The following is a 24,857-nucleotide window of genomic DNA, read 5'->3' on the forward strand; positions in this document are numbered from 1 at the left end:
CCATTTTAGGGAAGTTTTCAACTATTATCTCTTCAGTATTTTCTCATGGTCTTTCCTTTTGTCTTCTTCTTCTGGGACTCTTATGATTTGAATGTTGGGGCGTTTAACATTGTCCCAGAGGTCTCTGAGATTGTCATCATTTCTTTTAATTCATTTTTCTTTTTTCCTCTCTGATTCATTTATTTCTACCATTCTATCTTCTCCCTCACTAACCCTATCTTCTGCCTCCCTTATTTTACTATTTGTTCCCTCCAGAGTGTTTTTGATATCATTTATTGCATTATTCAATATATATTGACTCTTTTTTATTTCTTCTAGGTCCTTGTTAAACCTTTCTTGCATCTTTTCAATCCTTGTCTCCAGGCTATTTATCTGTGATTCCATTTTTTTGTCAAGATTTTGGATAATTTCCACTATCATTATTTGGAATTCTTTATTAGGTAGATTCCTTATCTCTTCCTCTTTTGTTTGGTTTGATGGGTATTTATCTTGTTCCTTTACCTGCTAGGTATTCCTCTGTCTCTTCATCCTGTTTATATTGCTGTGTTTGGGGTGGCCTTTCTGTATTCTGGCAGTATGTGAAGTTCTCTTTATTGTGGAGTTTCCTTACTGTGGGTGGGGTTGTACCAGTGGCTTGTCAAGGTTTCCTGGTTAGGGAAGTTTGTGTCGGTGTTCTGGTGGGTGGAGCTGGATTTCTTCACTCTGCAGTGCAATCAAGTGTCCAGTAATGAGTTATGAGATGTCAATGGGTTTGGAGTGACTTTGGGCAGCCTGTATATTGAAGCTCAGGGCTATGTTCCTGTGTTGCTGGAGAACTTGCGTGGTAAGTCTTGCTCTGGAACTTGTTGGCCCTTGGGTGGTGTTTGGTTTCAGTGTAGGTATGGAGGCATTTGATGATCTCCTGTCGATTAATGTCCCCTGGAGTCAAAAGTTCTCTGGTGTTTTCAGGATTTGGACTTAAGCCTCCTGCTTCTGGCTTTTAGTCTTATTTTTACAGTAGCTTCAAGACTTCTCCATCTATTCAGCACTGTTGATAAAACATCTGATTAAAGATGAAAAGTTTCTCCACAGTGAGGGACACCCAGAAAGGTTCACAGAGTTACATGGAGCAGAGAAGAAGGAGGAGGGATATAGAGGTAAGCAGGATGAGATGAGGTGGAATCGAAAGAGGAGAGAGCAAGCTAGCCAGTAATCACTTCCTTATGTGCACTCCACAGTCTGAATCCTTCAGAGATGTTCATGGAGTTACACAGAGAAGAGAAGAGGGAGGAAGGAGACAGAAGTGGCCAGGAGGATAAAAGTGGGGGTCAAAAGGAGAAAGACAGATCTAGCCAGTAATCAGTTCACTAAGTATTCTCCACCGTCCAGAACACACAAAGAGATTCACAGAGTTTGGTAGAGAAGAGAAGGGGGAGGTAGGAGATAGAGGGGACCTGATGGAGAAAAAGGAGAGTCCCAAGGTGGGGAGAACAGTCAAGCCAGTAATCTCACTCCCAAGTAAAAGGGTTCTGAAGATTGGGTTCTTAAAGGTACAAAATAGATAATCAATACCAAAACACAAAGATTAAAAATCTAGAGTAGAGGTTGGATTTTCAAAAATTCAATATTAAAGAAAGAAAAAAAGAAAAAAAAGTCACAAAAATTATAATATATATATATATATATGGAATTTGCTTTAAAAAATAGGGTCTTTTTTTTTGCAAAGTAATAGTAGATTATAAAAATGAAAATTAAAGGAGTAATAGAGGACTTAAAAAATTTTTTTAATTAAAAAAAATTAAAGAATGATAGTAAAAATATATCTAGGACTTTCTCTGGTGTTGTTGTGGGCAGTGTGGGGTGAGTTCATTTTTGGATAGTTCCTTGATCCAGCTTATATTGCTCAAGATCTATAGGCCCCTTCCTATGTAGTCAGTACTAACTACAAGGTTTTAATCTATTGCACCTGCACTTCCAAAGAGTTCCCTCTGTTTTAGCTTCGTCTGTTTGCTGGTCTCTTCAGTGTCTGATTTACACCCTGGCACAAGGGGGCGGTATTGGACACTTTTTTAGGCTCATTTGTTCAGTTGTGCTGTGGGGAGGGAGGGACGCTGCAAACAAATAACACTGGTGTGTGCTCACGGTGTCTTGGCCACACTGGGTTTGCCCCTGCTCATGGCGTGTGGGCTTTCCCTGTCTACACTGCTTAGGCTCTAGGTTGCTCTGCTGGGAACTGTCTGAGGCCAGCCCTGGGTTGTATGCACTTCCCAGGTCTAAGCCACTCAGGTTCAGGTACTTGGATAGTCCTCAGAGGCACAGAGTCAGTTGGTCCTGCATTTTGTGCCCTTCCAGGTCCTAGCAGCTCAGGCGACCAGGTGTTTGGCGAGCATGGTCACTGCAACTTATTGCCTCCCCCGTCCCTGCCACTCGGTTTTCTGGATGTACAACCAGCGCACCTTCTCAGGTGGATGTTGACCCTCCAGAATCCCAAGAAGTCTTGGTTGGCAATGAAGCCTGCTTGCAGTTTGGTAGATAATGCCTCTCTGGGGCCGCGATTGCCCCCTTCCAGCTCTGGCTGCCCTCGCCTGCCTGTCACCAGAGGGAAATGGGCCGGTCTGCACTTGGGTACTTCTGTTCAGTCCTTTGTTCTGTGAGTGAGCGTGACAATGTCTTAGGTTAGGGCTTTTCGCGTGGTATCTATCCCACAGTCTGTTTTGCTATCCCAAGTTACTTCCCTCAAATTCCCTTGGGGCATTCAGGCCTGGTCCTTACTCTAAGCAATGCAGCCCGGCCTCCCTGCCCTGCCCCCACTTGCTATTGGCGGATACAGGCATCTGCGCTACTTCTCCGCTGGAAGTTACCACTGGGCACGCAATCTGTGGGGTTTAATTGTTTATTTATTTTTCCTCCCGGTTATGTTGCCCTCTGTGGTTCCAAGGCTCACCACAGACTTGGCAGTGAGAGTGTTTCCTGGTGTTTGGAAACGTCTCTTTTTTAAGACTCCCTTCCCAGGATGGAGCTCTGTACCTACCTCTTTTGTCTCTCTTTATCTTTTATATTTTTTCCTACCTCCTTTCGAAGACAATGGGCTGCTTTTCTGGGTGGCTAATGCCCTCTGGTGACTGCAGCCATGAAATTAAAAGACGCTTACTCCTTGGAAGGAAAGTTATGATCAACCTAGATAGCATATTCAGAAACAGAGACATTACTTTGCCAACAAAGTTTCGTCTAGTCAAGGCTATGGTTTTTCCTGTGGTCATGTATGGATGCGAGAGTTGGACTGTGAAGAAGGCTCAGTGCCGAAGAATTGATGCTTTTGAACTGTGGCATTGGAGAAGAGTCTTGAGAGTCCCTTGGACTGCAAGGAGATCCAACCAGTCCATTCTGAAGAAGATCAGCCCTGGGGTTTCTTTGGAAGGAATGATGCTAAAGCTGAAACTCCAATACTTTGGCCACCTCATGCGAAGAGTTGACTCATTGGAAAAGACTCTGATGCGGAGAGGGATTGGGGGCAGGAGGAGAAGGGGACAACAGAGGGTGAGATGACTGGATGGCATCACTGACTCGATGGACGTGAATCTGGGTGAACTCCAGGAATTGATGATGGACAGGGAAGCCTGGCGTGCTGTGATTCATGGGGTTGCAAAGAGTCGGACACGACTGAGCGACTGAACTGAACTGATATCCTCTGCCGGCATTCAGAAGTTGTTTTGTGGAATTTACTCAGGGTTCAAATGTTCTTTTGATGAATTTGTGGGGGAGAAAGTGGTCTCCCAGTCCTGTTGCTCTGCCATCTTAGGCGGTCCATCTTAGGACCGCCCCCTGAGAATATATTATTTATATACATACATACAGGTGCTCAGTTGTGTTTTACTCTTTGCAACTCCATGGACTATAGCCCACCAGGCTCCTCTGTCCATGGAATTCTCCAGGCAAGAATGTTGGAGTCGGTAGCTATTCTCTTCTCCAGGAGATCTTTCTGACCTGGAGATGAAACCCAGGTCTCCCACATTGCAGGCAGATTCTTCAATGTCTGAGCCATTAGGGAAGCCCCACGTATATTATTTGAGGTCAACATATTTTTGAATTTTGAAGGTGTGGAAGTACTCTTTAATTCTAATCCATTCATGGGATTAAAGTCTCTGGTAAACTTGTGAGGAACATGAGAGATTTGATTGAGGGTGTGTTCTTTATGCACATACTTTTAGACCTAGAGTATGTAAGTTTCATTGTAAGTATTATCTGTGTACCTGGGTAGAATAATAATCGTACACTACAAAATCTGCCTTACATCCAGGAATATGAAACGCCTGTCCATCAGGATATTAATTTGTCATCATGTGCAAGGATATTTATGCTAGGGTTTAATTTCCTTTTTCTTTATTATTAATGATGCTTTATACTTGAAAGAAATTCTATCTTGAAAGCTTCTTAGAATCATTAATCCTCATGCTATATAAGAAGTAGTTAAGAATTCTTATCCATACTTGGAAATGCAAAAAGTAAGAAAGAGCTAACATGGACAAGTTAATCCATGTTGTAGAATATAATCCTTTCTATTAAAAAAAAGAAAAAAAAAAAAAGACTTCACAGACACCACAGGACTGAACAGAGACAAGTTGATTGTGGTTTATTCTATTTAAGTGTTTAATTTTTTTGTCTGTTTGCATGTGTAGAATAATTTATAGCTTCATAGAGTGGGAAACTTCAGACATAAAAAGACTATTATCTGTGCCTTTGTCACGGACTAGTAAGTACCTGAACTTATCTTTTCTTGTATCCAATGCTGTTTCAATAGTGAAGAATGAAACTGTAAATTTTTGCATGCATAAATAAATGCATTCACACGTGTCTATTAAAAAAAAAAAGAACAACCCTTTGAGACACCTGGTCTATTTAGTGAGTAAACGAGTGAGTGAAAGCCTCTCAGTTGTGTACAACTCTTTGTGGCCCCATGGCCTGTACAGTCACTGGAATTCTCCAGGCCAGAATACTGGAGTGGGTAATCATTCCCTTCCCCGGGGTATCTGAGCCTCATCTTATAAAATTATGTTTTATTTCAGGTGACTTTAAAATTGGCAGTGTTCCTATTCAATGTTTTATTTGGAAGAAGATCAGTGGCTTCTTTTATTTTTTTCAAATCAATTTATTTTCCAATGCTGAAAAAAAAAATGTAAAATTCAGGGAAAATCCTTAACTATTAATATTCACGTGTTATAATTTTAAAATGAAAGATGCATTTAGCAAATAAGGAATTTTAAAGAGGATAATGAGGAAAGTTCTGGAATAGTTTTGAAGATGATAAAAAAATACAATAAATTTCTTTATAAAAGGGGAAAAATCACTGAAATAAAAAATGAAAAGTGCAGATTCTGCCTAGCTAGAAAAACAGTTCACCAAAGAATGATAAATGGCAACCTATTTCTCATTCTGCTTTTGAGTATCACTTACTTGTTATTTCTCTCTTCCTTGGCAATTTGTTCATGTCTTTGTGCAGCACTTATGCACTGCAACTTTATGTACTTTGACAAGTATCTCTGCCTTTAGTCTACAGACATCGTCTGATCAGGAACAGAGTGCAAGGCATCTTTATATCCTTACTGCTTCCTCAGAACCTAAGAGTTATTAAGTACTCAATAAACATTTGCTAAACTAAAAAGAGACATAAAAGAAATTACTAGGATGTAGAAAATAATTACATATAAAGACATCTACATTTATTCACAGTGCTAGTAGTGGAGAAATTCAAATTTTTGTGAATAACCAGTCTTTCTCACTCTGATTTTTCCATAAACAGGCCTAATTCTTTTACCCGGCTTTGTATGTAAGCAACAGAGAATCTCTACTGGCTAATTTTCTTTTTAAAAGCTTTTTTTTAAAAAATAGAATTATAGTTGACTTAAAATATTAAATTAGCTTCTGTTGTAAAACATTGTGATTTAATATTTTAATAGATTATACTTTATTTAAAATTTCTATAAAATATTGACTATATTCCCTGTAATATAGGTGTACCTCTTAATTTCCTTCACCTAGTAACAGTTAGAACTAGACATGGAACAACAGACTGGTTCCAAATAGGAAAACGAGTACGTCAAGGCTGTATACTGTCACCCTGCTTATTTACCTTATATGAAGAGTACATCATAAGCAACGCTGGGCTGAAAGAAGCACAACCTGGAATCAAGGTTGCCTGGAGAAATATCAATAATCTCAGATATGCAAATGACACCACGTTTTATGGCAGAAAGTGAAGAGGAACTAAAAAAGCCTCTTGATGAAAGTGAAAGTGGAGAGTGAAAAAGTTGGCTTAAAGCTCAACATTCAGAAAACGAAGATCATGGCATCTGGTCCCATCACTTCATGGGAAATAGATGGGGAAACAGTGGAAACAGTGTCAGACTTTATTTTGGGGGGCTCCAAAATCACTGCACATGGTGATTGCAGCCATGAAATTAAAAGATGCTTACTCCTTGGATGGAAAATTATGACCAACCTAGATAGCATATTCAAAAACAGAGACATTACATTGCCAACAAAGGTCCATCTAGTCAAGGCTATGGTTTTTCCAGTAGTCGTGTATGGATGTGAGAGTTGGACTGTGAAGAAAGCTGAGCACCGAAGAATTGATGCTTTTGAACTGTGGTGTTGGAAATGACTCTTGAGAATCCCTTGGACTGCAAGGAGATACAACCAGTCCATTCTGAAGGAGATCAGCCCTGGGTGTTCTTTGGAAGGACTGATGCTAAAGCTGAAACTCCAATATTTTGGCCACCTAATATGAAGAGTTGACTCATTGGAAAAGACCCTGATGCTGGGAGGGATTGGGGGCAGGAGGAGAAGGGGATGACAGAGAATGAGATGGCTGGATGGCATCACTGACTAGATGGACATCAATTTGGATGAACTCCAGGAGCTGGTGATGGACAGGGAGGCCTGGCGTGCTGTGATTCATGGAGTTGCAAAGAGTCGGACACAACTGAGCGACTGAACTGAACTGAGTGGCTCTATCCCCATCCCTCTCTCCACTGGTAACCACCAGTTTGCTCTCTGTAACAATGAGTCTGCTTCTGTTTTATTATACTTATTTTACTTTCTTGTTTCCACATATAAGTGAAAATATACAGTGTTTATATTTGCCTGTTGGACTGATTTCACTAAATATAACACCCGACTGGGCCATCTAAGGGCTTCCCTGGTGGCTCAGATGGTAAAGAACTTGCCTGCAATATGGGAAACCTGGGTTCGACCCCTGGCTCACAAATGGTAAGATTTCATTCTTTTGCCTGGCTGAGTTTGTATACAACATCTTAATCCATTAACCTGTTGATACATATAGACTGTCTTCCTATCTTGGCTATTGTAAGTAATGCTGCTATGATCATTCAAGTGCTCAAGTGTTAGTCACTCAGTCATGTCAAACTCTTTGTGACCCCATGGATGGACTGTAGCCCACCAGTCTCTTCTGTCCAGGGAATTCTCCAGGCAAGAATACTAGAGTGAGTAGCCATTCCCTTCTGCAGGGGGGCTCCCCGACCAAGGAATTGAACCCAGGTCTAATGCATTGCAGACAGATTCTTTACCATCTAAGCCACCAGAGAAGCTTGTGAACACTGGGGTGCTTATATCATTTTGAATCAATATTTTTGTTTTCTTCAGCTATATACCCAGTAGTAGAATTGCTAGATGAAGAGGTAGTTTTATTTTTAATTTGTTGAGGAACTTCCATACTGTTTTGCATAGTGGCTGCACTAATTTATATTCACACCAACAGTACAAGTGTTCCCTTTTATCCACAGCTTTTGCAACATTTCTAATTTCTTGTCTTTTTGATGATAGCCATTCTGATAGTGTGAGATGATATCTCAGTGTAGTTTTGATTTATGTTTCCCTAGTGATTGACAATGTTGAGAATCTTTTCATGTGCCAGTTGGCAATCTATACATCTTCTTTGGAAAATTGCCTATTTGGATCTTCTGTCAGTTTTTAATCAGGTTGTTTGTTCTTTGACATTGAGTTTATTAGCTCTTTTATATTTTGGATATTAACCTTTTATCAAACATATTATTTGCAAATATCTTCTCCCATTCAATATATTGCCTTCTTGTTTTCTTTGCTGTGCAATGTTCTAAGCTTGATCCAATCTCATTTATTTACATTTGCTTTTGTTTCCTTTGCTAGAGGAGACATATTAAAAAAAAATTGCTAAAACTTATGTCAAAGAGTATACTGCCCATTTTCTTCTTTGAGTTTTATGGTTTCTAGTCTTTCATTTAGGTGTTTAATTCCTTTTGAGTTTACTTTTGGATAGGGTATGATAAAATATTCTAAGTTCATTGAGGCTGCTCTGTGCAAAAGATGTTAGAGCTATTCTACCGAGCTGGTCCACTCCTTCCCGGATCTGCATGTGGATATGTATGCCTGAAGTGGTGGTTTCCATCCTGGAGCTGGTTTCACTGCCTCCCAACAATGTGCACAGATGAGTGTGCTGACAGTGGCTGCCTCTTCCTAGACAGAAGCAGAGCTGGGCTCAGAGCTGTCCTTGTTCCCTCTTAGTATGCTCACTGTCATTGGCAATGGGAGTTTCCACCTGAGTGGGGCTCAATGCCTGAGCAAGAGGGGCTAGCATATTAGACTGAACATGGAAAGCCAGCCAGAACAAGAGGAAGTTTTCAATCTGCTGTCTCTGTGCTGTGACCGGTAGAAAGAAAGTCTGTGCCCATGCTCTTCAGATCAAAATCTCAGTTTCTACAGCCCTTCAGTTAAGCCCCACTGGTTTTTAAGCCAGTTTGGACTCATCTCCCCAGTATCAGGCCCCATGGAGGGTCCCCAAGCTTGTAATAACACACTTTTCTTCTGGATCATCAGCGGGTATGAGTCCTGACTAAATCTCTTTTCTCTCTTCCTACCAGATTCTGTGTGGACTTTTTTTTTTTTTTTCTTCCCCACAGTATTTGTTGTAGAAGAGCCATTCTGCAAGTCTTCAGGTCAATTTCAGCAAAAGTTGCTGTCTGTGCAGTTGTAGTTTTGATAAGTTCCTCAAAGGAGTAGGCTTTGAGTCCTCCTACTCCACTATATTGATGTTACCTGCCAGGTACTTTTGTTGTTGTTTGCCTGTTTTTTTTTTTTTTTTTTTTCAACCTTCATTCTCTTGTCTCTTTATAACCTTACCATAACCTAGCAATGAAATCATGTAAATTTTCTCTACATTTGTGTACCTTTCATAACTTAGACATTACAAAAGGTATCTAGAAAGCTAGTGTAAAATCATGTGTGTTTTTAGCAGTTCAGATATTATATTAGTTGTAGAGTTTAAAAATATAGGGATTTAAATACAAATTCTCTTTTACTTTTGATAAATTGTTAAAGCTCTTGTATTTGTAACAATAGTATTTGGAAACAAATTTGTCATGAACTTTCTTGCCTTTCTCAATAATGTTCCCCAGGTCCTTTCATTTTCTCTTAAATGATATCTTTACATATCAGGAATTCCTTCAGTTCAGCCACTCAGTCATGTCTGACTCTTTTTGACCCCATGAACCACAACACACCAGGCCTCCCTATCCATCACCAACTCCTGGAGTTTACCTAAACTCATATCCATTGAGTCAGTGATGCCATCCAACCGTCTCATCCTCTGTCATCCCCTTCACCTCCTGCCCTCAATCTTTCCCAACATCAGGGTCTTTTCAAATAAGTCAGCTCTTTGCATCGGGTGGCCAAAATATTGGAGTTTCAGCTTCAACATCAGTCCTTCCAATGAGCACTTAGGACTGATCTTCTTTAGGATGGACTGGTTGGGTCTCCTTGTAGTCCGAAGGACTCTTAAGAGTCTTCTCCAACACCACAGTTCACAAGTATCAATTCTTCGGCACTCAGCTTTCTTTATAGTCCAACTCTCACATCCATACATGACTACAGGAAAAACCATAGCCTTGATTGGACAGACCTTTGTTGACAAAGTAATCTCTCTGCTTTTTATTATGCTGTCTAGGGTGGTCATAACTTTCCTTCCAAAGAGTAAGCGTCTTTTAATTTCATGGCTGCAATCACCATCTGCAGTGATTTTGGAGCCCAAAGAATTAAAGTCAGCCACTGTTTCCACTGTTTCCCCATCTAGTTGCCATAAAGTGATGGGGCCGGATTTCATGATCTTAGTTTTCTGAATGTTGAGCTTTAAGCCAAATTTTTCACTCTCCTCTTTCATTTTCATCAAGAGGTTCTTCAGTTCTTCTTCACTTTCTGCCATAAAGGTGGTGTCATTTGCATATCTGAGGTTATTGATATTTCTCCCGGCAATCTTGATTCCAGCTTGTGCTTCTTTCAGCCCAGTGTTTCTCATGATGCACACTTGACGTACCCCTTTTCCTATTTGGAACCAGTCTGTTCCATGTCCAGTTCTAACTGTTGCTTCCTGAACTGCATACAGGTTTCTCAAGAGGCAGGTCCTTACATAGTTACAAAGTCCATGAAATGCAATTTAACTTTCACTTATATAACCTTTGGTATTTCCGAATGTCATTCTTAGCTCTTCACAAATATTAGCTAAATTAAAAATCACCAAGAAGTAGTTGCTATTATTCTTAGTTCCATTTTGCTCAAACAAAGCATAGTAAAACTTCATATTTAGAGCTGCTACTGCTGCTGCTAAGTCACTTCAGTCGTGTCCGAATCTGTGCGACCCCATAGTCGGCAGCCCTCCAGGCTCCCCCGTCCCTGGGATTCACCAGGCAAGAACACTGGAGTGGGTTGCCATTTCCTTCTCCAATGCATGTAAGTGAAAAGTGAAAGTGAAGCCGCTGAGTCGTTTCCGACTGTTTGCGACCCCATGGACTGCAACCCACCAGGCTCCTTCATCCATGGGATTTTCCAGGCAAGAGTACTGGAGTGGGGTGCCATTGCTTTCTCTGTATTTAGCACTAGTGACTATTAAAAACAATTATGGAAAGCCAAAGGAGTCTGACTTCAGAATCCAATATTTATGCTACTTCTCAAAAAACTATGACAACAAAAACATCCATGTTTTAACTTAAACAAAATACTTCGTATACCAATCAATCCAGATTTGTCAATAAGTAAACTGAAGCTGGAGCTTCCCTGGTGGCTCAGCAGGTAAAGAATCCACCTGCAATACAGGAGAGAGAGTTTTGAACTCTGAGTCAGAAAGATCCCCTGGAGGAAGAAATGGCAACCCACTCTAGTTTCTTGCCTGGGGAATCCCATATAGAGAAGAGCCTTGTGGGCTACAGTTCATAGACTTACAAAAATTGGACACAACTTATGCTACAGACCGCGAAGAAGCACGGCTGAGAGGAGCTACCCCTCGCCCAAGGTCAGGGGCAGCGGACAAGACGAACTACCCCACGTCCGAGGTCAGGGCGGCGGACGATAGGAGCTACCACATGTCCAAGGAGCAGCGGCTGCATGGGTGCAGGAGGGCCTAGAGGAGCTACTCCATGTTCAAGGTCAGGAGGGGCAGCTGTGAGGAGATATCCATCATCCAAGGTAAGCAGCAGTGGCTACGCTTTGCTGGAGCAGCCAGGAAGAGATACCCCACGTCCAAGGTAAGAGAAACCCAAGTAAGACGGTAGGTGTTGTGAAAGGGCATCAGAGGGCAGACACACTGAAACCATAATCACAGAAAAGTAGCCAATCTTATCACACAGACCACAGCCTTTTCTAACTCAATGAAACTAAGCCATGCCTTGTGGGGCCACCCAAGACGGATGGGTCATGGTGGAGAGGTCTGACAGAATGTGGTCCACTGGAGAAGGAAATGGCAAACTACTTCAGTATTCTTGCCATAAGAACCCCATGAACAGTATGAAAAGGCAAAATGATTAGATATTGAAAGGGGAACTCCGTGGGTCGGTAGGTGCCCAATATGCTACTGGAGATCAGTGGAGAAATAACTCCAGAAAGAATGAAGGGATGGAGCCAAAGCAAAAACAATACCCAGTTGTGGATGAAACTGGTGACAGAAGCAAGGTCCGAACCTGTAAAGAACCTGGAATGTCAGGTCCATGAATCAAGGCAAATTCAAAGTGGTCAAACAGGAGACGGCAAGAGTGAACATCAACATTCTAGGAATCAGAGAACTAAAATGCACTGGAATGGGTGAATTTAACTCAGATAACCATTATATCTACTACTGTGGGCAGGAATCCCTTAGAAGAAATGGAGTAGCCATCATGGTAAAAAAAAAAAAAAGTCCAAAATGCAGTACTTAATGCAATCTCAAAAACAACAGAATGATCTCTGTTTGTTTCCAAGGCAAACCATTCAATATCATGGTAATCCAAGCCTATGCCCCAACCAGTAATTCTGAAGAAGCTGAAGTCGAACGGTTCTATGAAGACCTACAAGACCTTTTAGAACTAACATTCAAAAAAGATGTCCTTTTCATTATAGGGGACTGCAATGCAAAAGTAGGAAGTCAATAAACACCTGGAATACAGGCAAATTTGGCCTTGGAGTACGGAATGAAGCAGGGCAAAGGCTAATAGAGTTTTGCCAAGAGAACGCACTGGTCATAGTAAACACCCTCTTCCAACAACACAAGAGAAGACCCTACACATGGACATCAACAGATGGTCAATACCGAAATCAGATTGATGATATTCTTTGCAGTTAAAGATGGAGAAGCTCTATACAGTCAGCAAAAACAAGACCAGGAACTGACTGTAGCTCAGATCATGAACTCCTTATTGCCCAACTCAGACTTAAATTAAAGAAAGTGGGGAAAACCACTAGACCATTCAGGTATGACCTAAATCAAATTCCTTATGATTGTACAATGGAAGTGAGAAATAGATTTAAGGGACTAGATCTGATCAACAGAGTGCCTGATGAACTATGGATGGAGGTTCGTGACACTGTACAGGAGACAGTGATCAAGACCATCCTCATGGAAAAGAAATGCAAAAAAGCAAAATGGCAGTCTGAGGAGGCCTTACAAATAGCTGTGAAAAGAAGAGAAGTGAAAAGCAAAGGAGAAAGGGAAAGATATAAGCATCTGAATGCAGAGTTGCATAGAATACCAAGGAGAGATAAGAAAGCCTCCCTCGGCGATCAATGCAAAGAAATAGAGGAAAACAAAAGAATGGGAAAGACTAGAGATCTCTTCAAGAAAATTAGATGTATGAAGGAAACATTTCATGCAAAGATGGGATCGATAAAGGACAGAAATGGTATGTACCTAACAGAAGAAGAAGATATTAAGAAAAGGTGGCAAGAATACACAGAAGAACTGTACAAAAAAGATCTTCATGACCAAGATAATCATGATGGTGTGATCACTCACCTAGAGCCAGACATCCTGGAATGTGAAGTCAAGTGGGCCTTAGAAAGCATCACCAAGAACAAAGCTAGTGGAGGTGATGGAATTCCAGTTGAGCTATTTCAAATTCTGAAAGATGATGCTGTGAAAGTGCTGCACTCAATATGCCAGCAAATTTGGAAAACTCAGCAGTGGCCACAGGACTGGAAAAGGTCAGTTTTTATTCCAATCCCAAAGAAAGGCAATGTCAAAGAATGCTCAAACTACTGCACAATTACACTCCTCTTACATGCTAGTAAAGTAATGCTCAAAATTCTCCAAGCCAGGCTTCAGCAATATGTGAACCGTGAACTTCCAGATGTTCAGGCTGGTTTTAGAAAAGGCAGAGGAACCAGAGATCAAATTGTCAAAATCCGCTGGATCATGGAAAAGGAAGAGAGTTCCAGAAAAACATCTATTTCTGCTTTATTGACTATGCCAAAGCCTTTGACTGTGTGGATCACAATAAACTGTGGAAAATTCTGAAAGAGATGGGAATACAAGACCACCTGACCTGTCTCTTGAGAAACCTGTATGCAGGTCAGGAAGCAACAGTTAGAACTGGACATGAAACCACAGACTGGCTCCAAATAGGAAACGGAGTACATCAAAGCTGTATATTGTCACCTTGCTTATTTAACTTATATGCACAGTACATCATGAGAAACGCTGGGCTGGAAGAAGCACAAGCTGGAATCAAGATTGCTGGGAGAAATATCAGTAACCTCATATTTGCAGATGACACCACTCTTATGGCAGAAAGTGAAGAGGAACTAAAAAGCCTCTTGATGAAATTGAAAGAGGAGAGTGAAAAAGTTGGCTTAAAGTTCAACATTCAGAAAACTAAGGTCATGGCAACTGGTCCCATCACTTCATGGGAAATAGGTGGGGAAACAGTGGAAACAGTTGTAGACTTTATTTTTTGGGGGCTCCAAAATCCCTGTATATAGTGATTGCAGCCATGAAATTAAAAGACGCTTACTCCTTGGAAGGAACGTTATGACCAACCTAGATAGTATATTGAAAAGCAGAGATATTACTTTACCAACAAAGGTCCGTCTAGGCAAGGCTATGGTTTTTCCAGTAGTCATGTATGGATGTGAGAGTTGGACTGTGAAGAAAGCTGAGTGCCAAAGAATTGATGCTTTTGAATTGTGGTGTTAGAGAAGACTCTTGAGAATCCCTTGGCCTGCAAGGAGATCCAACCAGTCCATCCTAAATAAGATCAGTCCTGAGTGCTCATTGGAAGGACTGATGCTGAAGCTGAAACTCCAATACTTTGGCCACCTCATGCAAAGAGTTGACTCATTGGAAAAGACTCTGATGCTGGGAGGGATTGGGGGCAGGAGGAGAAGGGGACGACAGAGGATGAGATGGCTGGAAGGCATCAACGACTCGATGGACATGAGTTTAAGGGGACTCCAGGAGTTCGTGATGGACAGTGATGCCTGGTGTGCTGTGATTCATGGGGTCGCAAAGAGTCAGACACGACTGAGTGACTGAACTGAACTGAACTGATTCACACATGCTACGTTAAAACTGATTTTGACCATCTATTCCATGTAGCAGTGATCTTTCTCTTTCTAAAAATATATCTCTTAAATAGTTTCTTCCTTAAAATGTCCCAATACATCCTTTGCTTAGAACGTCCATACACATACATTGCTTATTTACATGTTTCCCCCCAATCAGAATCATGTAAGAACAGGTCTTGGCCTTGTCAAACAACTTTAGAAGACAATGAATTTCAAAAAATTATGAGGAAAATAATTTATGCCTATATATTTTTCCTGACTATGTTTTTATAGCTGTCAGCAAATTCTTAAAATGACCAAAAGAAGTAAAATCCTTTTGTTTTTCATCTAATTAAATCAAGTACACATAGACTGTAAAGTTCAATGATAAGGGGTATTGTGTTGCTTAGTTCTTCAGTCATGTCCAGCTCTTTGTAACCCATGGACTGTAGTCCAGCAGGTTTCTCTTTCCATGGGATTCTCCAGGCAGGAATACTGGAGTGGGTTGCCATTTCCTTCCTCAGAGGATCTTTATGAACCAGGAATTGAACCAGGGTCTCCTGCTTTGCAGGCAGTTTCTTTACCCTGCATTGCAGGATGGTTAAGGGGTATTTGGATTCCATTTTATTTTTTAATTAATTTATTTATTTTAACTGGAGGTTAATTACTTTACAATATTGTAGTGGTTTTTGCCATACATTAACATGAATCAGTCATGGGTGTACATGTGTTCCACATCTTGAACCCCCCCACCCTCCTCCCTCCCCATCCCATCCCTCAGGGTCATCCCAGTGCACCAGCCCTGAGCACCCTGTCTCATGCATCAAACATGGACTGGCAATCTATTTCACATATGGTAATATATGTATTTCAATGTAGTTCTCTCAAATCATCCCACCCTTGCCTTCTCCTGCAAAGTCCAAAAGCCTATTCTTTACATCTGTGTCTCTTTTTCTCTCTCAAATATAGGGTCAATATTATCATCTTTCTAAATTCAATATATATGCATTAATATACTGTATTGGTGTTTTTCTTTCTGACATACTTCACTCTGTATAATAGGCTCCAGTTTCACCCCCCTCATTAGAACTGATTCCAATGGATTCTTTTTAATAGCTGAGTAATACTCCATTGTGTATATGTACCATTGCTTTCTTATCCATTCATCTGCTGATGGACATCTAGGTTGTTTCCATGACCTGGATTTTGCAAACAGTGCTGCAATGAACATTGGGGTACACGTGTTTCTTCCAATTCTGGTTTCCTTGGTGTGTATGCCCAGCAGTGGGGTTGTTGGGTTGTATGGCAGTTATATTTCCAGTTTTTTTAAGGAATCTCCACACTGTTCTCCATAGTTGCTGTACTAGTTTACATTCCCACCAACAATGTAAAAGGGTTCCCTTTTCTCTTCACCCTCTCCAGCATTTATTATTTGTAGACTTTTTGATAGCAGCCATTCTGAAAAGCGTGAGATGGTACCTAATTGTGGTTTTGATTTGCATTTCTCTGATAATGAGTGATATTGAACATCTTTTCATGTGTTTGTTAGCCATCTATATGTCTTCTTTGGAGAAATGTCTGTTTAGTTCTTTGGCATATTTTTCAATTGGGTCATTTATTTTTCTGAAATTGAGCTGCAGGAGTTGCTTGTATATTTTTGAGATTAATATTTTGTCAGTTGCTTCATTTGCTATTATTTTCTCCCGTTCTGAAGGTTGTCTTTTCACCTTGCTTATAGTTTCCTTCATTGTGCAAAAAGCTTTTAAGTTTAATTAGGTCTCATTTGTTTATTTTTGCTTTTATTTCCATTACTCTGGGCGGTGGGTCATAGAGGATCCTGCTGTGCTTTATGTCAGAGAGTGTTTTGCCTATGATGTCCTCCAGGAGTTTTATAGTTTCTGGTCTTACATTTAGATCTTTAATCCATTTTGAGTTTGCTTTTGTGTATGGTGTTAGAAAGTATTCTAGTTTCATTCTTTTACAAGTGGTTGACCAGTTTTCCCAGCACCACTTGTTAAAGAGATTGTCTTTTCTCCATTGTATATTCTTGCCTCCTTTGTCAAAGATAAGGTGTCCATAGGTATGTGGATTTATCTCTGGGCTTTCTATTTTGTTCCATTGATCTATATTTCTGTCTTTGTGCCAGTACCATACTGTCTTGATTACTGCAGCTTTGTAATATACTCTGAATCAGGCAGATTGATACCTCCAGTTCCATTCTTCTTTCTCAAGGTTGCTTTGGCCATTTGAGGTTTTTTGAATTTCCATACACATTGTGAAATTTGAATGTCCATACACATTGTTCTAGTTCTCTGAAAAATACCATTGGTAGATTGATAGGGATTACATTGAATCTATTGATTGCTTTGAGTAGTATCCTCATTTTCACTATAATGATTCTTCCAATCCGTGAACAGGGTATATTCCTCCATCTATTTGTATCATCTTTATTTCTTTCATCAGTGTTTTATAGTTTTCTATATATATAGGTTTTTTTTCCTTTCTTTAGGTAGATTTATTCCTAAGTATTTTATTCTTTTCATTGCAATGATGAATGGAATTGTTTCCTTAATTTCTCTTTCTGTTTTCTCATTGTTAGTGTATAGGCATACAAGGGATTTCTGTGTGTTGATTTTATATCTTGCAACTTCACTATACTCATTGATTAGATATAGTAATTTTTTGGTGGAGTCTTTAGGGTTTTCTATGTAGAGGATCATGTCATCTGCAAACAGTGAGAGTTTTACTTCTTGTTTTCCAATCTGGATTACTTTTATTTCTTTTTCTGCATTGATTGTTGTCACTAAAATGTCCAAAACTATGTTGAATAGTAGTGGTGAGAGTGGGCACCCTTGTCTTGTTCCTGACTTTAGAGGAAATGCTTTCAATTTTCACCATTGAGGATAATGTTTTCTGTGGGTTTATCATATATGACTTTTATTATGTTGAGGTATGTTCCTTCTAGGTCTGCTTTCTGGAGGGTTTTTATCACAAATGGATGTTGAATTTTGTCAAAGGCTTTCTCTGCATCTATTGAGACAATCATATCATTTTTATTTTTCAATTTGTTAATGTGGTGTATTACATAGATTGATTTACAGATATTGAAGAAATCTTGCATCCCTGGGATAAAGCCCACTTGGTCATGATGTATGATCTTTTTAACATGTTGTTGGATCTAGCTGTTTACTAGAATATTGTTAAGGATTTTTGCATCTATGTTCATCAGTGATATTGACCTGTAGTTCTTTTTTTGTGGGAACTTTGTCTGGTTTTGTTATTAGGGTGATGGTGGCCTCGTAGAATGAGTTTAGAAGTTTACCTTCTCTGCAATTTTCTGGAAGAGTCTGAGTAGGATAGGTGTTAGCTCTTCTCTAAATTTTTGGTAGAATTTAGCTGTGAAGCCGTCTGGTCCTGGGCTTTTGTTTGCTGGAAGATTTCTGATTACAGCTTTGATTTCCATGCTTGTGATGGGTCTCTTAAGATTTTCTATTTCTTCCTGGTTCAGTTTTGGAAAGTTATACTTTTAAAGAATTTGTCCATTTCTTCCAAGTTGTAAATTTTCTTGGTATATAGTTGCTGATAGTAGTTTCTTACGATCCTTTGTATTTCTGTATTGTCTATAGTGATTTTTTCATTTTCATTTCTAATTTTGTTGATTTGATTCTCCCCCCCCCCCTTTTTTTTGATGAGTCTAGCTAATGGTTTGTCTATTTTATTTATCTTCTCAAAGAACCAGCTTTTAGCTTTGTTGATTTTGGCTATGGTCTCCTTTGTTTCTTTTGCATTTATTTCTGCCCTAATTTTTATGATTTCTTTCCTTCTACTAACCCTGCAGTTCTTCACTTCCTCTTTTTCTAGTTGCTTGGTGTAGAGTTAGGTTATTTATTTGATTTTTCTCTTGTTTCTTAAGGTAAGCTTGTATTGCTATGAACCTTCCCTCAGGACTGCATTTACTGAATCCCATAGGTTTTGGGTTGTTGTGTTTTCATTTTCATTTGTTTCTATGCATATTTTGATTTCTTTTTTTTTATTTCTTCTGTGATTTGTTGGTTATTCAGCAGCATGTTGTTTAGCCTCCATATTTTTGTACTTTTAACAGTTTTTTTTTTTTTTTTTCCCCCTGTAGTTGACATCTAATCTTGCCACACTGTGATCTGAAAAGATGCTTGGAATGATTTCATTTTTTTTTTTAATTTAGTAAGACTAGATTTATGGCCCAGGATGTGATCTATCCTGCAGAAGGTTCCATGTGCACTTGAGAAAAAAGGTGAATTTAATTGTTTTGGGGAGAAATGTTCTATAGATATCAATTAGGTTTAATTGGTCCTTTATACCATTTAAAGTTTGTGTTACCTTGTTAATTTTCTGTTTAGTTGATCTATCCATAGGTGTGAGTGGGTTATTAAAGTCTCCCACTATTCGTGTGTTACTGTTAATTTCCCCTTTCATACTTTTTGCACTTGCCTTGCATATCGTGGTGCTCCTATGTTGGGTGCATATATATTTATAATTGTTATATCTTCTTCTTGGATTGATCCTTTGATCACTATGTAGTCTCCTTCTTTGTCTCTTTTCACGGCCTTTATTTCAAAGTCTATTGTATCTGATATGAGTGTTGCTACTCCTGCTTTCTTTTGGTCTGCATTTGCACGAAATATCTTTTTCCAGCCCTTCACTTTCAGTCTGTATGTGTCCCTTGTTTTGAGGTGGGTCTCTTGTAGACAGTATATATAGGGGTCTTGTTTTTTATTCCATTCAGCCAATCTTTGTCTTTTGGTTGGGGTATTCAACCCATTTACATTTAAGGTAATTATTGATAAGTATGTTCCCATTGCCATTTATTTTGATGTTTGGGGTTTAAGTTTATACACCTTTTCTGTGCTTCCTGTCTGGAGAAACTCCTTAAGCATGTGTTGAAGAGTTGGTTTGGTGGTGCTGAATACTCTCAGCTTTTGCTTGTCTGTAAAGCTTTCATTTCTCCTTCATATTGGAATGAGATCCTTGCTGAGTGCAGTAATCTATGTTGTAGTTTTTTTCTCTTTCATCACTTTAAGTATGTCCTGCCATTCCCTTCTGGCATGAAGAGTTTCTATTGAAAGGTCAGCTGTTATCCTTATAGGAGTCCCCTTGGTGCTATTTGTTGTTTCTCCCTTGCTGCTTTTAATATTTGTTCATTGTGTTTGATCTTTGTTAATTTGATTAATATGTGTCTTGTGGTGTTTCACCTTGGGTTTGTCCTGTTTGGGACTCTCTGGGTTTCTTGGACTTGGGTGATTATATCCTTCCCCATTTTAGAGAAGATTTCAATTATAATCTCCTCAAGGATTTTTCCCATGGCCTTTCTTTTTGTCTTCTTCTTCTGGGACTCCTATGATTCCAGTGTTGGGGCATTTAACATTGTCCCAGAGGTCTCTGAGGTTGTCCTCATTTTTTTCCCCCCGTTTTACTTTTTTCCTCTCTGCTTCATTGATTTCCACCATTCTATCTTCCACCTCACTTATCCTATCTTCTGCCTCAGTTATTCTACTGTTGATTCCCTTCAGAGTGTTTTTGATCTCAGTTATTGCATTATTCATTATTGATTGACTCTATTTTATTTCTTCTAGGTCCTTTTTAAACATTTCTTTCATGTTCTCGATCCTTTTATCCGGACTATTTATCTGTAACTCCATTTTGTTTTCAAGATTTTGGATCATTTTTATTATCATTATTCTGAATTCTTTTTCAGGAAGACTCCCTATCTCCTCCTCTTTTTTTGGTTTGGTGGGCATTTATCATGTTCCAAGATTTTGGATCATTTTTATTATCATTATTCTGAATTCTTTTTCAGGAAGACTCCCTATCTCCTCCTCTTTTTTTGGTTTGGTGGGCATTTATCATGTTCCTTACCTGCTAAATATTTCTCTGCCTTTTCATCCTGTTTAGATTTCTGTGTTTGGGTGGCCTTTCTGTATGCTGGAAGTTTGTGGTTCCTCTTTATTGTGGAGGTTCCTCCCTGTGGGTGGGGTTGGACAAGTGGCTTATCAAAGTTTCCTGGTTAGGGAAGCTTGCTTCGGTGTTCTGGTGGGTGGAGCTGGATCTGTTCTCTCTGGAGTGCAATGAGATGTCCAGTAGTGTGTTGTGAAGTGTCTATGGGTTCAGTGTGACTTTTGGCTGCCTGTATTTTAATGCTCAGGGTTATGTTCCTGCGTTGTTGGAGAATTAGCTTGGTATGTCTTGCTCTGAAACTTCTTGACTCTTGGGTGGAGCTTGGTTTCAGTGTAAGTATGGAGGCTTTTGGAGGATCTCTTATCGATTAATGTTCCCTGGAGTCAGGAGTTTTCTGGTGTTCTCAAGTTTTGGATTTTAGCCTCCTGCCTCTGGCTTTCAGTCTTATTCTTACTGTAGCCTCGAGACTTCTCTATCCATACCACACTGATGATCAAATATTTAGGTTAATGGTGAAAAGATTCTCCACAGTGAGGGACACCCAGAGAGGATCGCAGAGTTATATGGAGAAGAAAAGATGGAGGAGGGAGATAAAGGTGACCAGGAGGAGAAGAGGAGGAATCAAAAGGGGCTAGAGCAATCCAGCCAGTAATCAATTCCCTATGTTCTCTCCACAGTCTGGAACACTCACAGAGTTTCACAGAATTACATAAAGAAGAGAAGAGGGAGGAAGGAGATAGAGGTGACCAGGAGAAGAGGGGGAGTCAAAAAGAGAGAGATAGATCTAGCCAGTATTCAGTTCCCTAAGTGTGTTCTCCATAGCCCAGAACACCCAAAGAGATTCACAATGTTGGGTAGAAAAGAGAAGGGGAACGAGGAGATAGAGGTGACCTGGGGGAGATAAAGGAGAGTCAAAAGGGGGAGAGAGGAATCAAGCCAGTAATCACATTCCTAAGTAAAAATGGGTACTGAAAACTGGATTCTTAAAGTTACAAAATTGATAACAAATACCAAAAAGCAGAGATTAAAAATCTAGAGTAGAGGTTAGACTCTTCCAAATACAACATTAAAAAAAATCACTATACACACACATACACACACACATATACTGCTAAGTCACTTCAGTTGTGTCCGACTTTGTGCGACCCCATAGATGGCAGCCCACCAGGCTCCCCCGTCCTTGGGATTCTCCAGGCAAGAACCCTGGAGTGGGTTGCCATTTCCTTCTCCAACGCATGAAAGTGAAAAGTGAAAGTGAAGTTGCTCAGTCGTGTCTGACCCTCAGCAACCCCATGGATTGCAGCCTTCCAGGCGCCTCCATCCATGGGATTTTCCAGGCAAGAGTACTGGAGTGGGTTACCATTGCCTTCTCAGATTCTTGGGCACTCCACAAAAGCACAGACTCGGTTGGACCAATATTTTGTGCCTTTCCCAGGTCCGAGCAGCTCAGGGGACCAGGTGCTTGGCGAATGCACTCTCCCCAGGTGGGCAGTGCATCTTATCACCTCCCCAGTCCCAGCTCCTTGGTTTCCTGGGTGCACTGTGAGAGTGCCATCTCAGGTGTTCCGTGTGTTCCCTCTGGGAAGCTGATCTCTGGCTGCGACCCTCCTGGTGGATGTCAACCGCCTAGGATCCCAGGAAGACTTGGTTAGCAACTGGGAGCCTGCTCACAGTTTGGTGGAGGATGCTGTCTCTGGGGCCGAGATTGCCCCTTGCCCTCCAGCTCTGGCTGGATCACGCCTGCCTCTGCCTCCAGTCGGGGGATGAGCCGGTCCGCAGTTGGCTAGCTCTCCTCTGGTGATTGCCCAATCCTTTGTTCTATGAGCAGGCCAAGCTGTGCCTTGGAGGTTTTCGCTAGAAAGTTCTCTCTCTCTCTCTCTTTATTTATTTGTTTTTTTTTTCTCTCTCTCTGGTTATCCCACAGTTTGGGTTGCTATCTCATGTTAGCTCCCTCAGATTGTCCTCAGGGCATTCGGGCCATTCCTTACCCTAAGCATGCTACACACACCTCTCTGTTCAGCCCCCTGCTGGCTTCTGGCAGACATAAGCATCTGGGCTACTTCTCCACTGGGAATTGCAGTTAGGCACATATTCTGTGTTTTCATTTTTACCCCTCCCGGTTATGTTGCCCTCTGAGATTCCAAAACTCCACACAGACTCACTGGTAGGAGGGTTTCCTGGTGTTTGGAAACTTCTTCACGACTCCCTCCCCCGGATGGGTCTCCATCCCTAACTCTTTTGTCTCTCTTTTTATCTTTTATATTTGGTCCCACCTCCTTTCAAAGAGAATGGGCTGCCTTTCTGGGTGCCTGGTGTCCTCCGCCAGCATTCAGAAGTTGTTCCATTGAATTTGCTCAGCATTCAAATGATCTTTTGATGAATTTGTTGGGGAGAAAGTGGTCTCCCCGTCTTATTCCTTTGCCATCGTAGGACCGCCCCTGTATTCCCTATTTAAATTGAACTGATGACAGTGATTCTTAGAGGACAGATGTTTTGTGAATCTTTGCATTCTGATCCTTAGGTTTTTTTCAAGTTTTGAATGGCTAATGTGTACGTTTAATAAATTAATAAAATGTTTGGTGCCTGTTTATGTATCATAGACAGTATGCACAAGATTCTCCAACTGTCTTCTAGCAGCAGAGAAACTGGATCGTTAGTGCCAGACCCAATTATCAAAAAAATTCCTCCATTTTCAATTGAGTCATTTTAGTAACCATGATATGATATTAGTATGTTTTTTAAAGTGTAGAATCCATTGATTATAAAGTCATTACATAATTAATATGATATCTATTTGAGAACAGCCATCCCTACATGTGTGAGGTGCTATCTTATCATGATCATCCCACATTCTATAATTGCTGTATTTGCCTTGAACTCAAACGCTGGCCTGGAAAAAGCACAAGCCAGAATCAAGATTGCTGGGGGAAATATCAATAAGCTCAGATATGCAGATGACACCATCCTTCTGACAGAAAGTGAAGAGGAACTAATAAGCCTCTTGATGAAAGTGAAAGAGGAGAGTGTAAAAGTTGACTTAAAGCTTAACATTCAGAAAACTAAGATCATGGCATCTGGTCCCATCACTTCATTGGAAAAAGATGGGGAAATAGTGGAACCAGTGACAGACTTTATTTTTGGGGGCTCAAAAACCACTGCAGATGGTGATTGCAGCTATGAAATTAAAAGACACTTACTCCTTGGAAGGAAAGTTATGACCAACCTAGATAGCATATTGAAAAGTAGAGACATTACTTTGCCAACAAAGGTCCGTCTAGGCAAGGCTATGGTTTTTCCAGTAGTCATGTATGGATGTAAGAGTTGGACTGTGAAGAAAGCTGAGTGCCGAAGAATCGATGCTTTTGAACAGTGATGTTGGAGAAGACTCTTGAGAATCCCTTGGACTGCAAGGAGATCCAACCAGTCCATTCTAAAGATCAGTCCTGGGTGTCCTTTGGAAGGAATGATGCTAAAGCTGAAACAAGTACTTTGGCCACCTCATGCGAAGAGTTGACTCATTGGAAAAGACTCTGATGCTGGGAGGGATTGGGGGCAGGAGGAAAAGGGGATGACAGAGGATGAGATGGCTGGATGGCATCACCAACTCGATGGACATGAGTTTGAGTGAACTCCAGGAGTTGGTGATGGACAGGGAGGCCTAGTGTGCTGCGATTAATGGGGTCGCAAAGAATCGGACACGACTGAGCGACTGAATTGAACTGAACTGACTGTAGGTTTTTCAGACCACAAACACTGCAGATTTTATAATTCAGATTTTATCCTTGGGCTAAAAGTGGTAAAAATAGGGAACTCACCCTATGATGGCTTCTATTTTCAGATTTTGCTATCTCTCTATAATTTGACTTATTTTCTTTTTCTTTTTTTGTTTTTTTGTAGGTTTTAGGAAGTTTTTTTTTTTTTTTTAATATTTGTTTGGTATTTTGCTTAGAGTTGTTTTTACCATCTGATGAAGGTCAGTCTTCCAGGTATTTACTCAGCTAAAACTGAAATAGAGCTACCCAACAGTCCACATTTTTCAAATATACAAAGATAAGAGAAACATTTTACATTTATCCAAGTATTTACCATTTGTAATATTCAGTTTTTTGTTTTGT

Source organism: Bos indicus x Bos taurus, chromosome 1 (genome assembly GCF_003369695.1).
Source record: "Bos indicus x Bos taurus breed Angus x Brahman F1 hybrid chromosome 1, Bos_hybrid_MaternalHap_v2.0, whole genome shotgun sequence".
Lineage (NCBI taxonomy): Eukaryota > Metazoa > Chordata > Mammalia > Artiodactyla > Bovidae > Bos > Bos indicus x Bos taurus.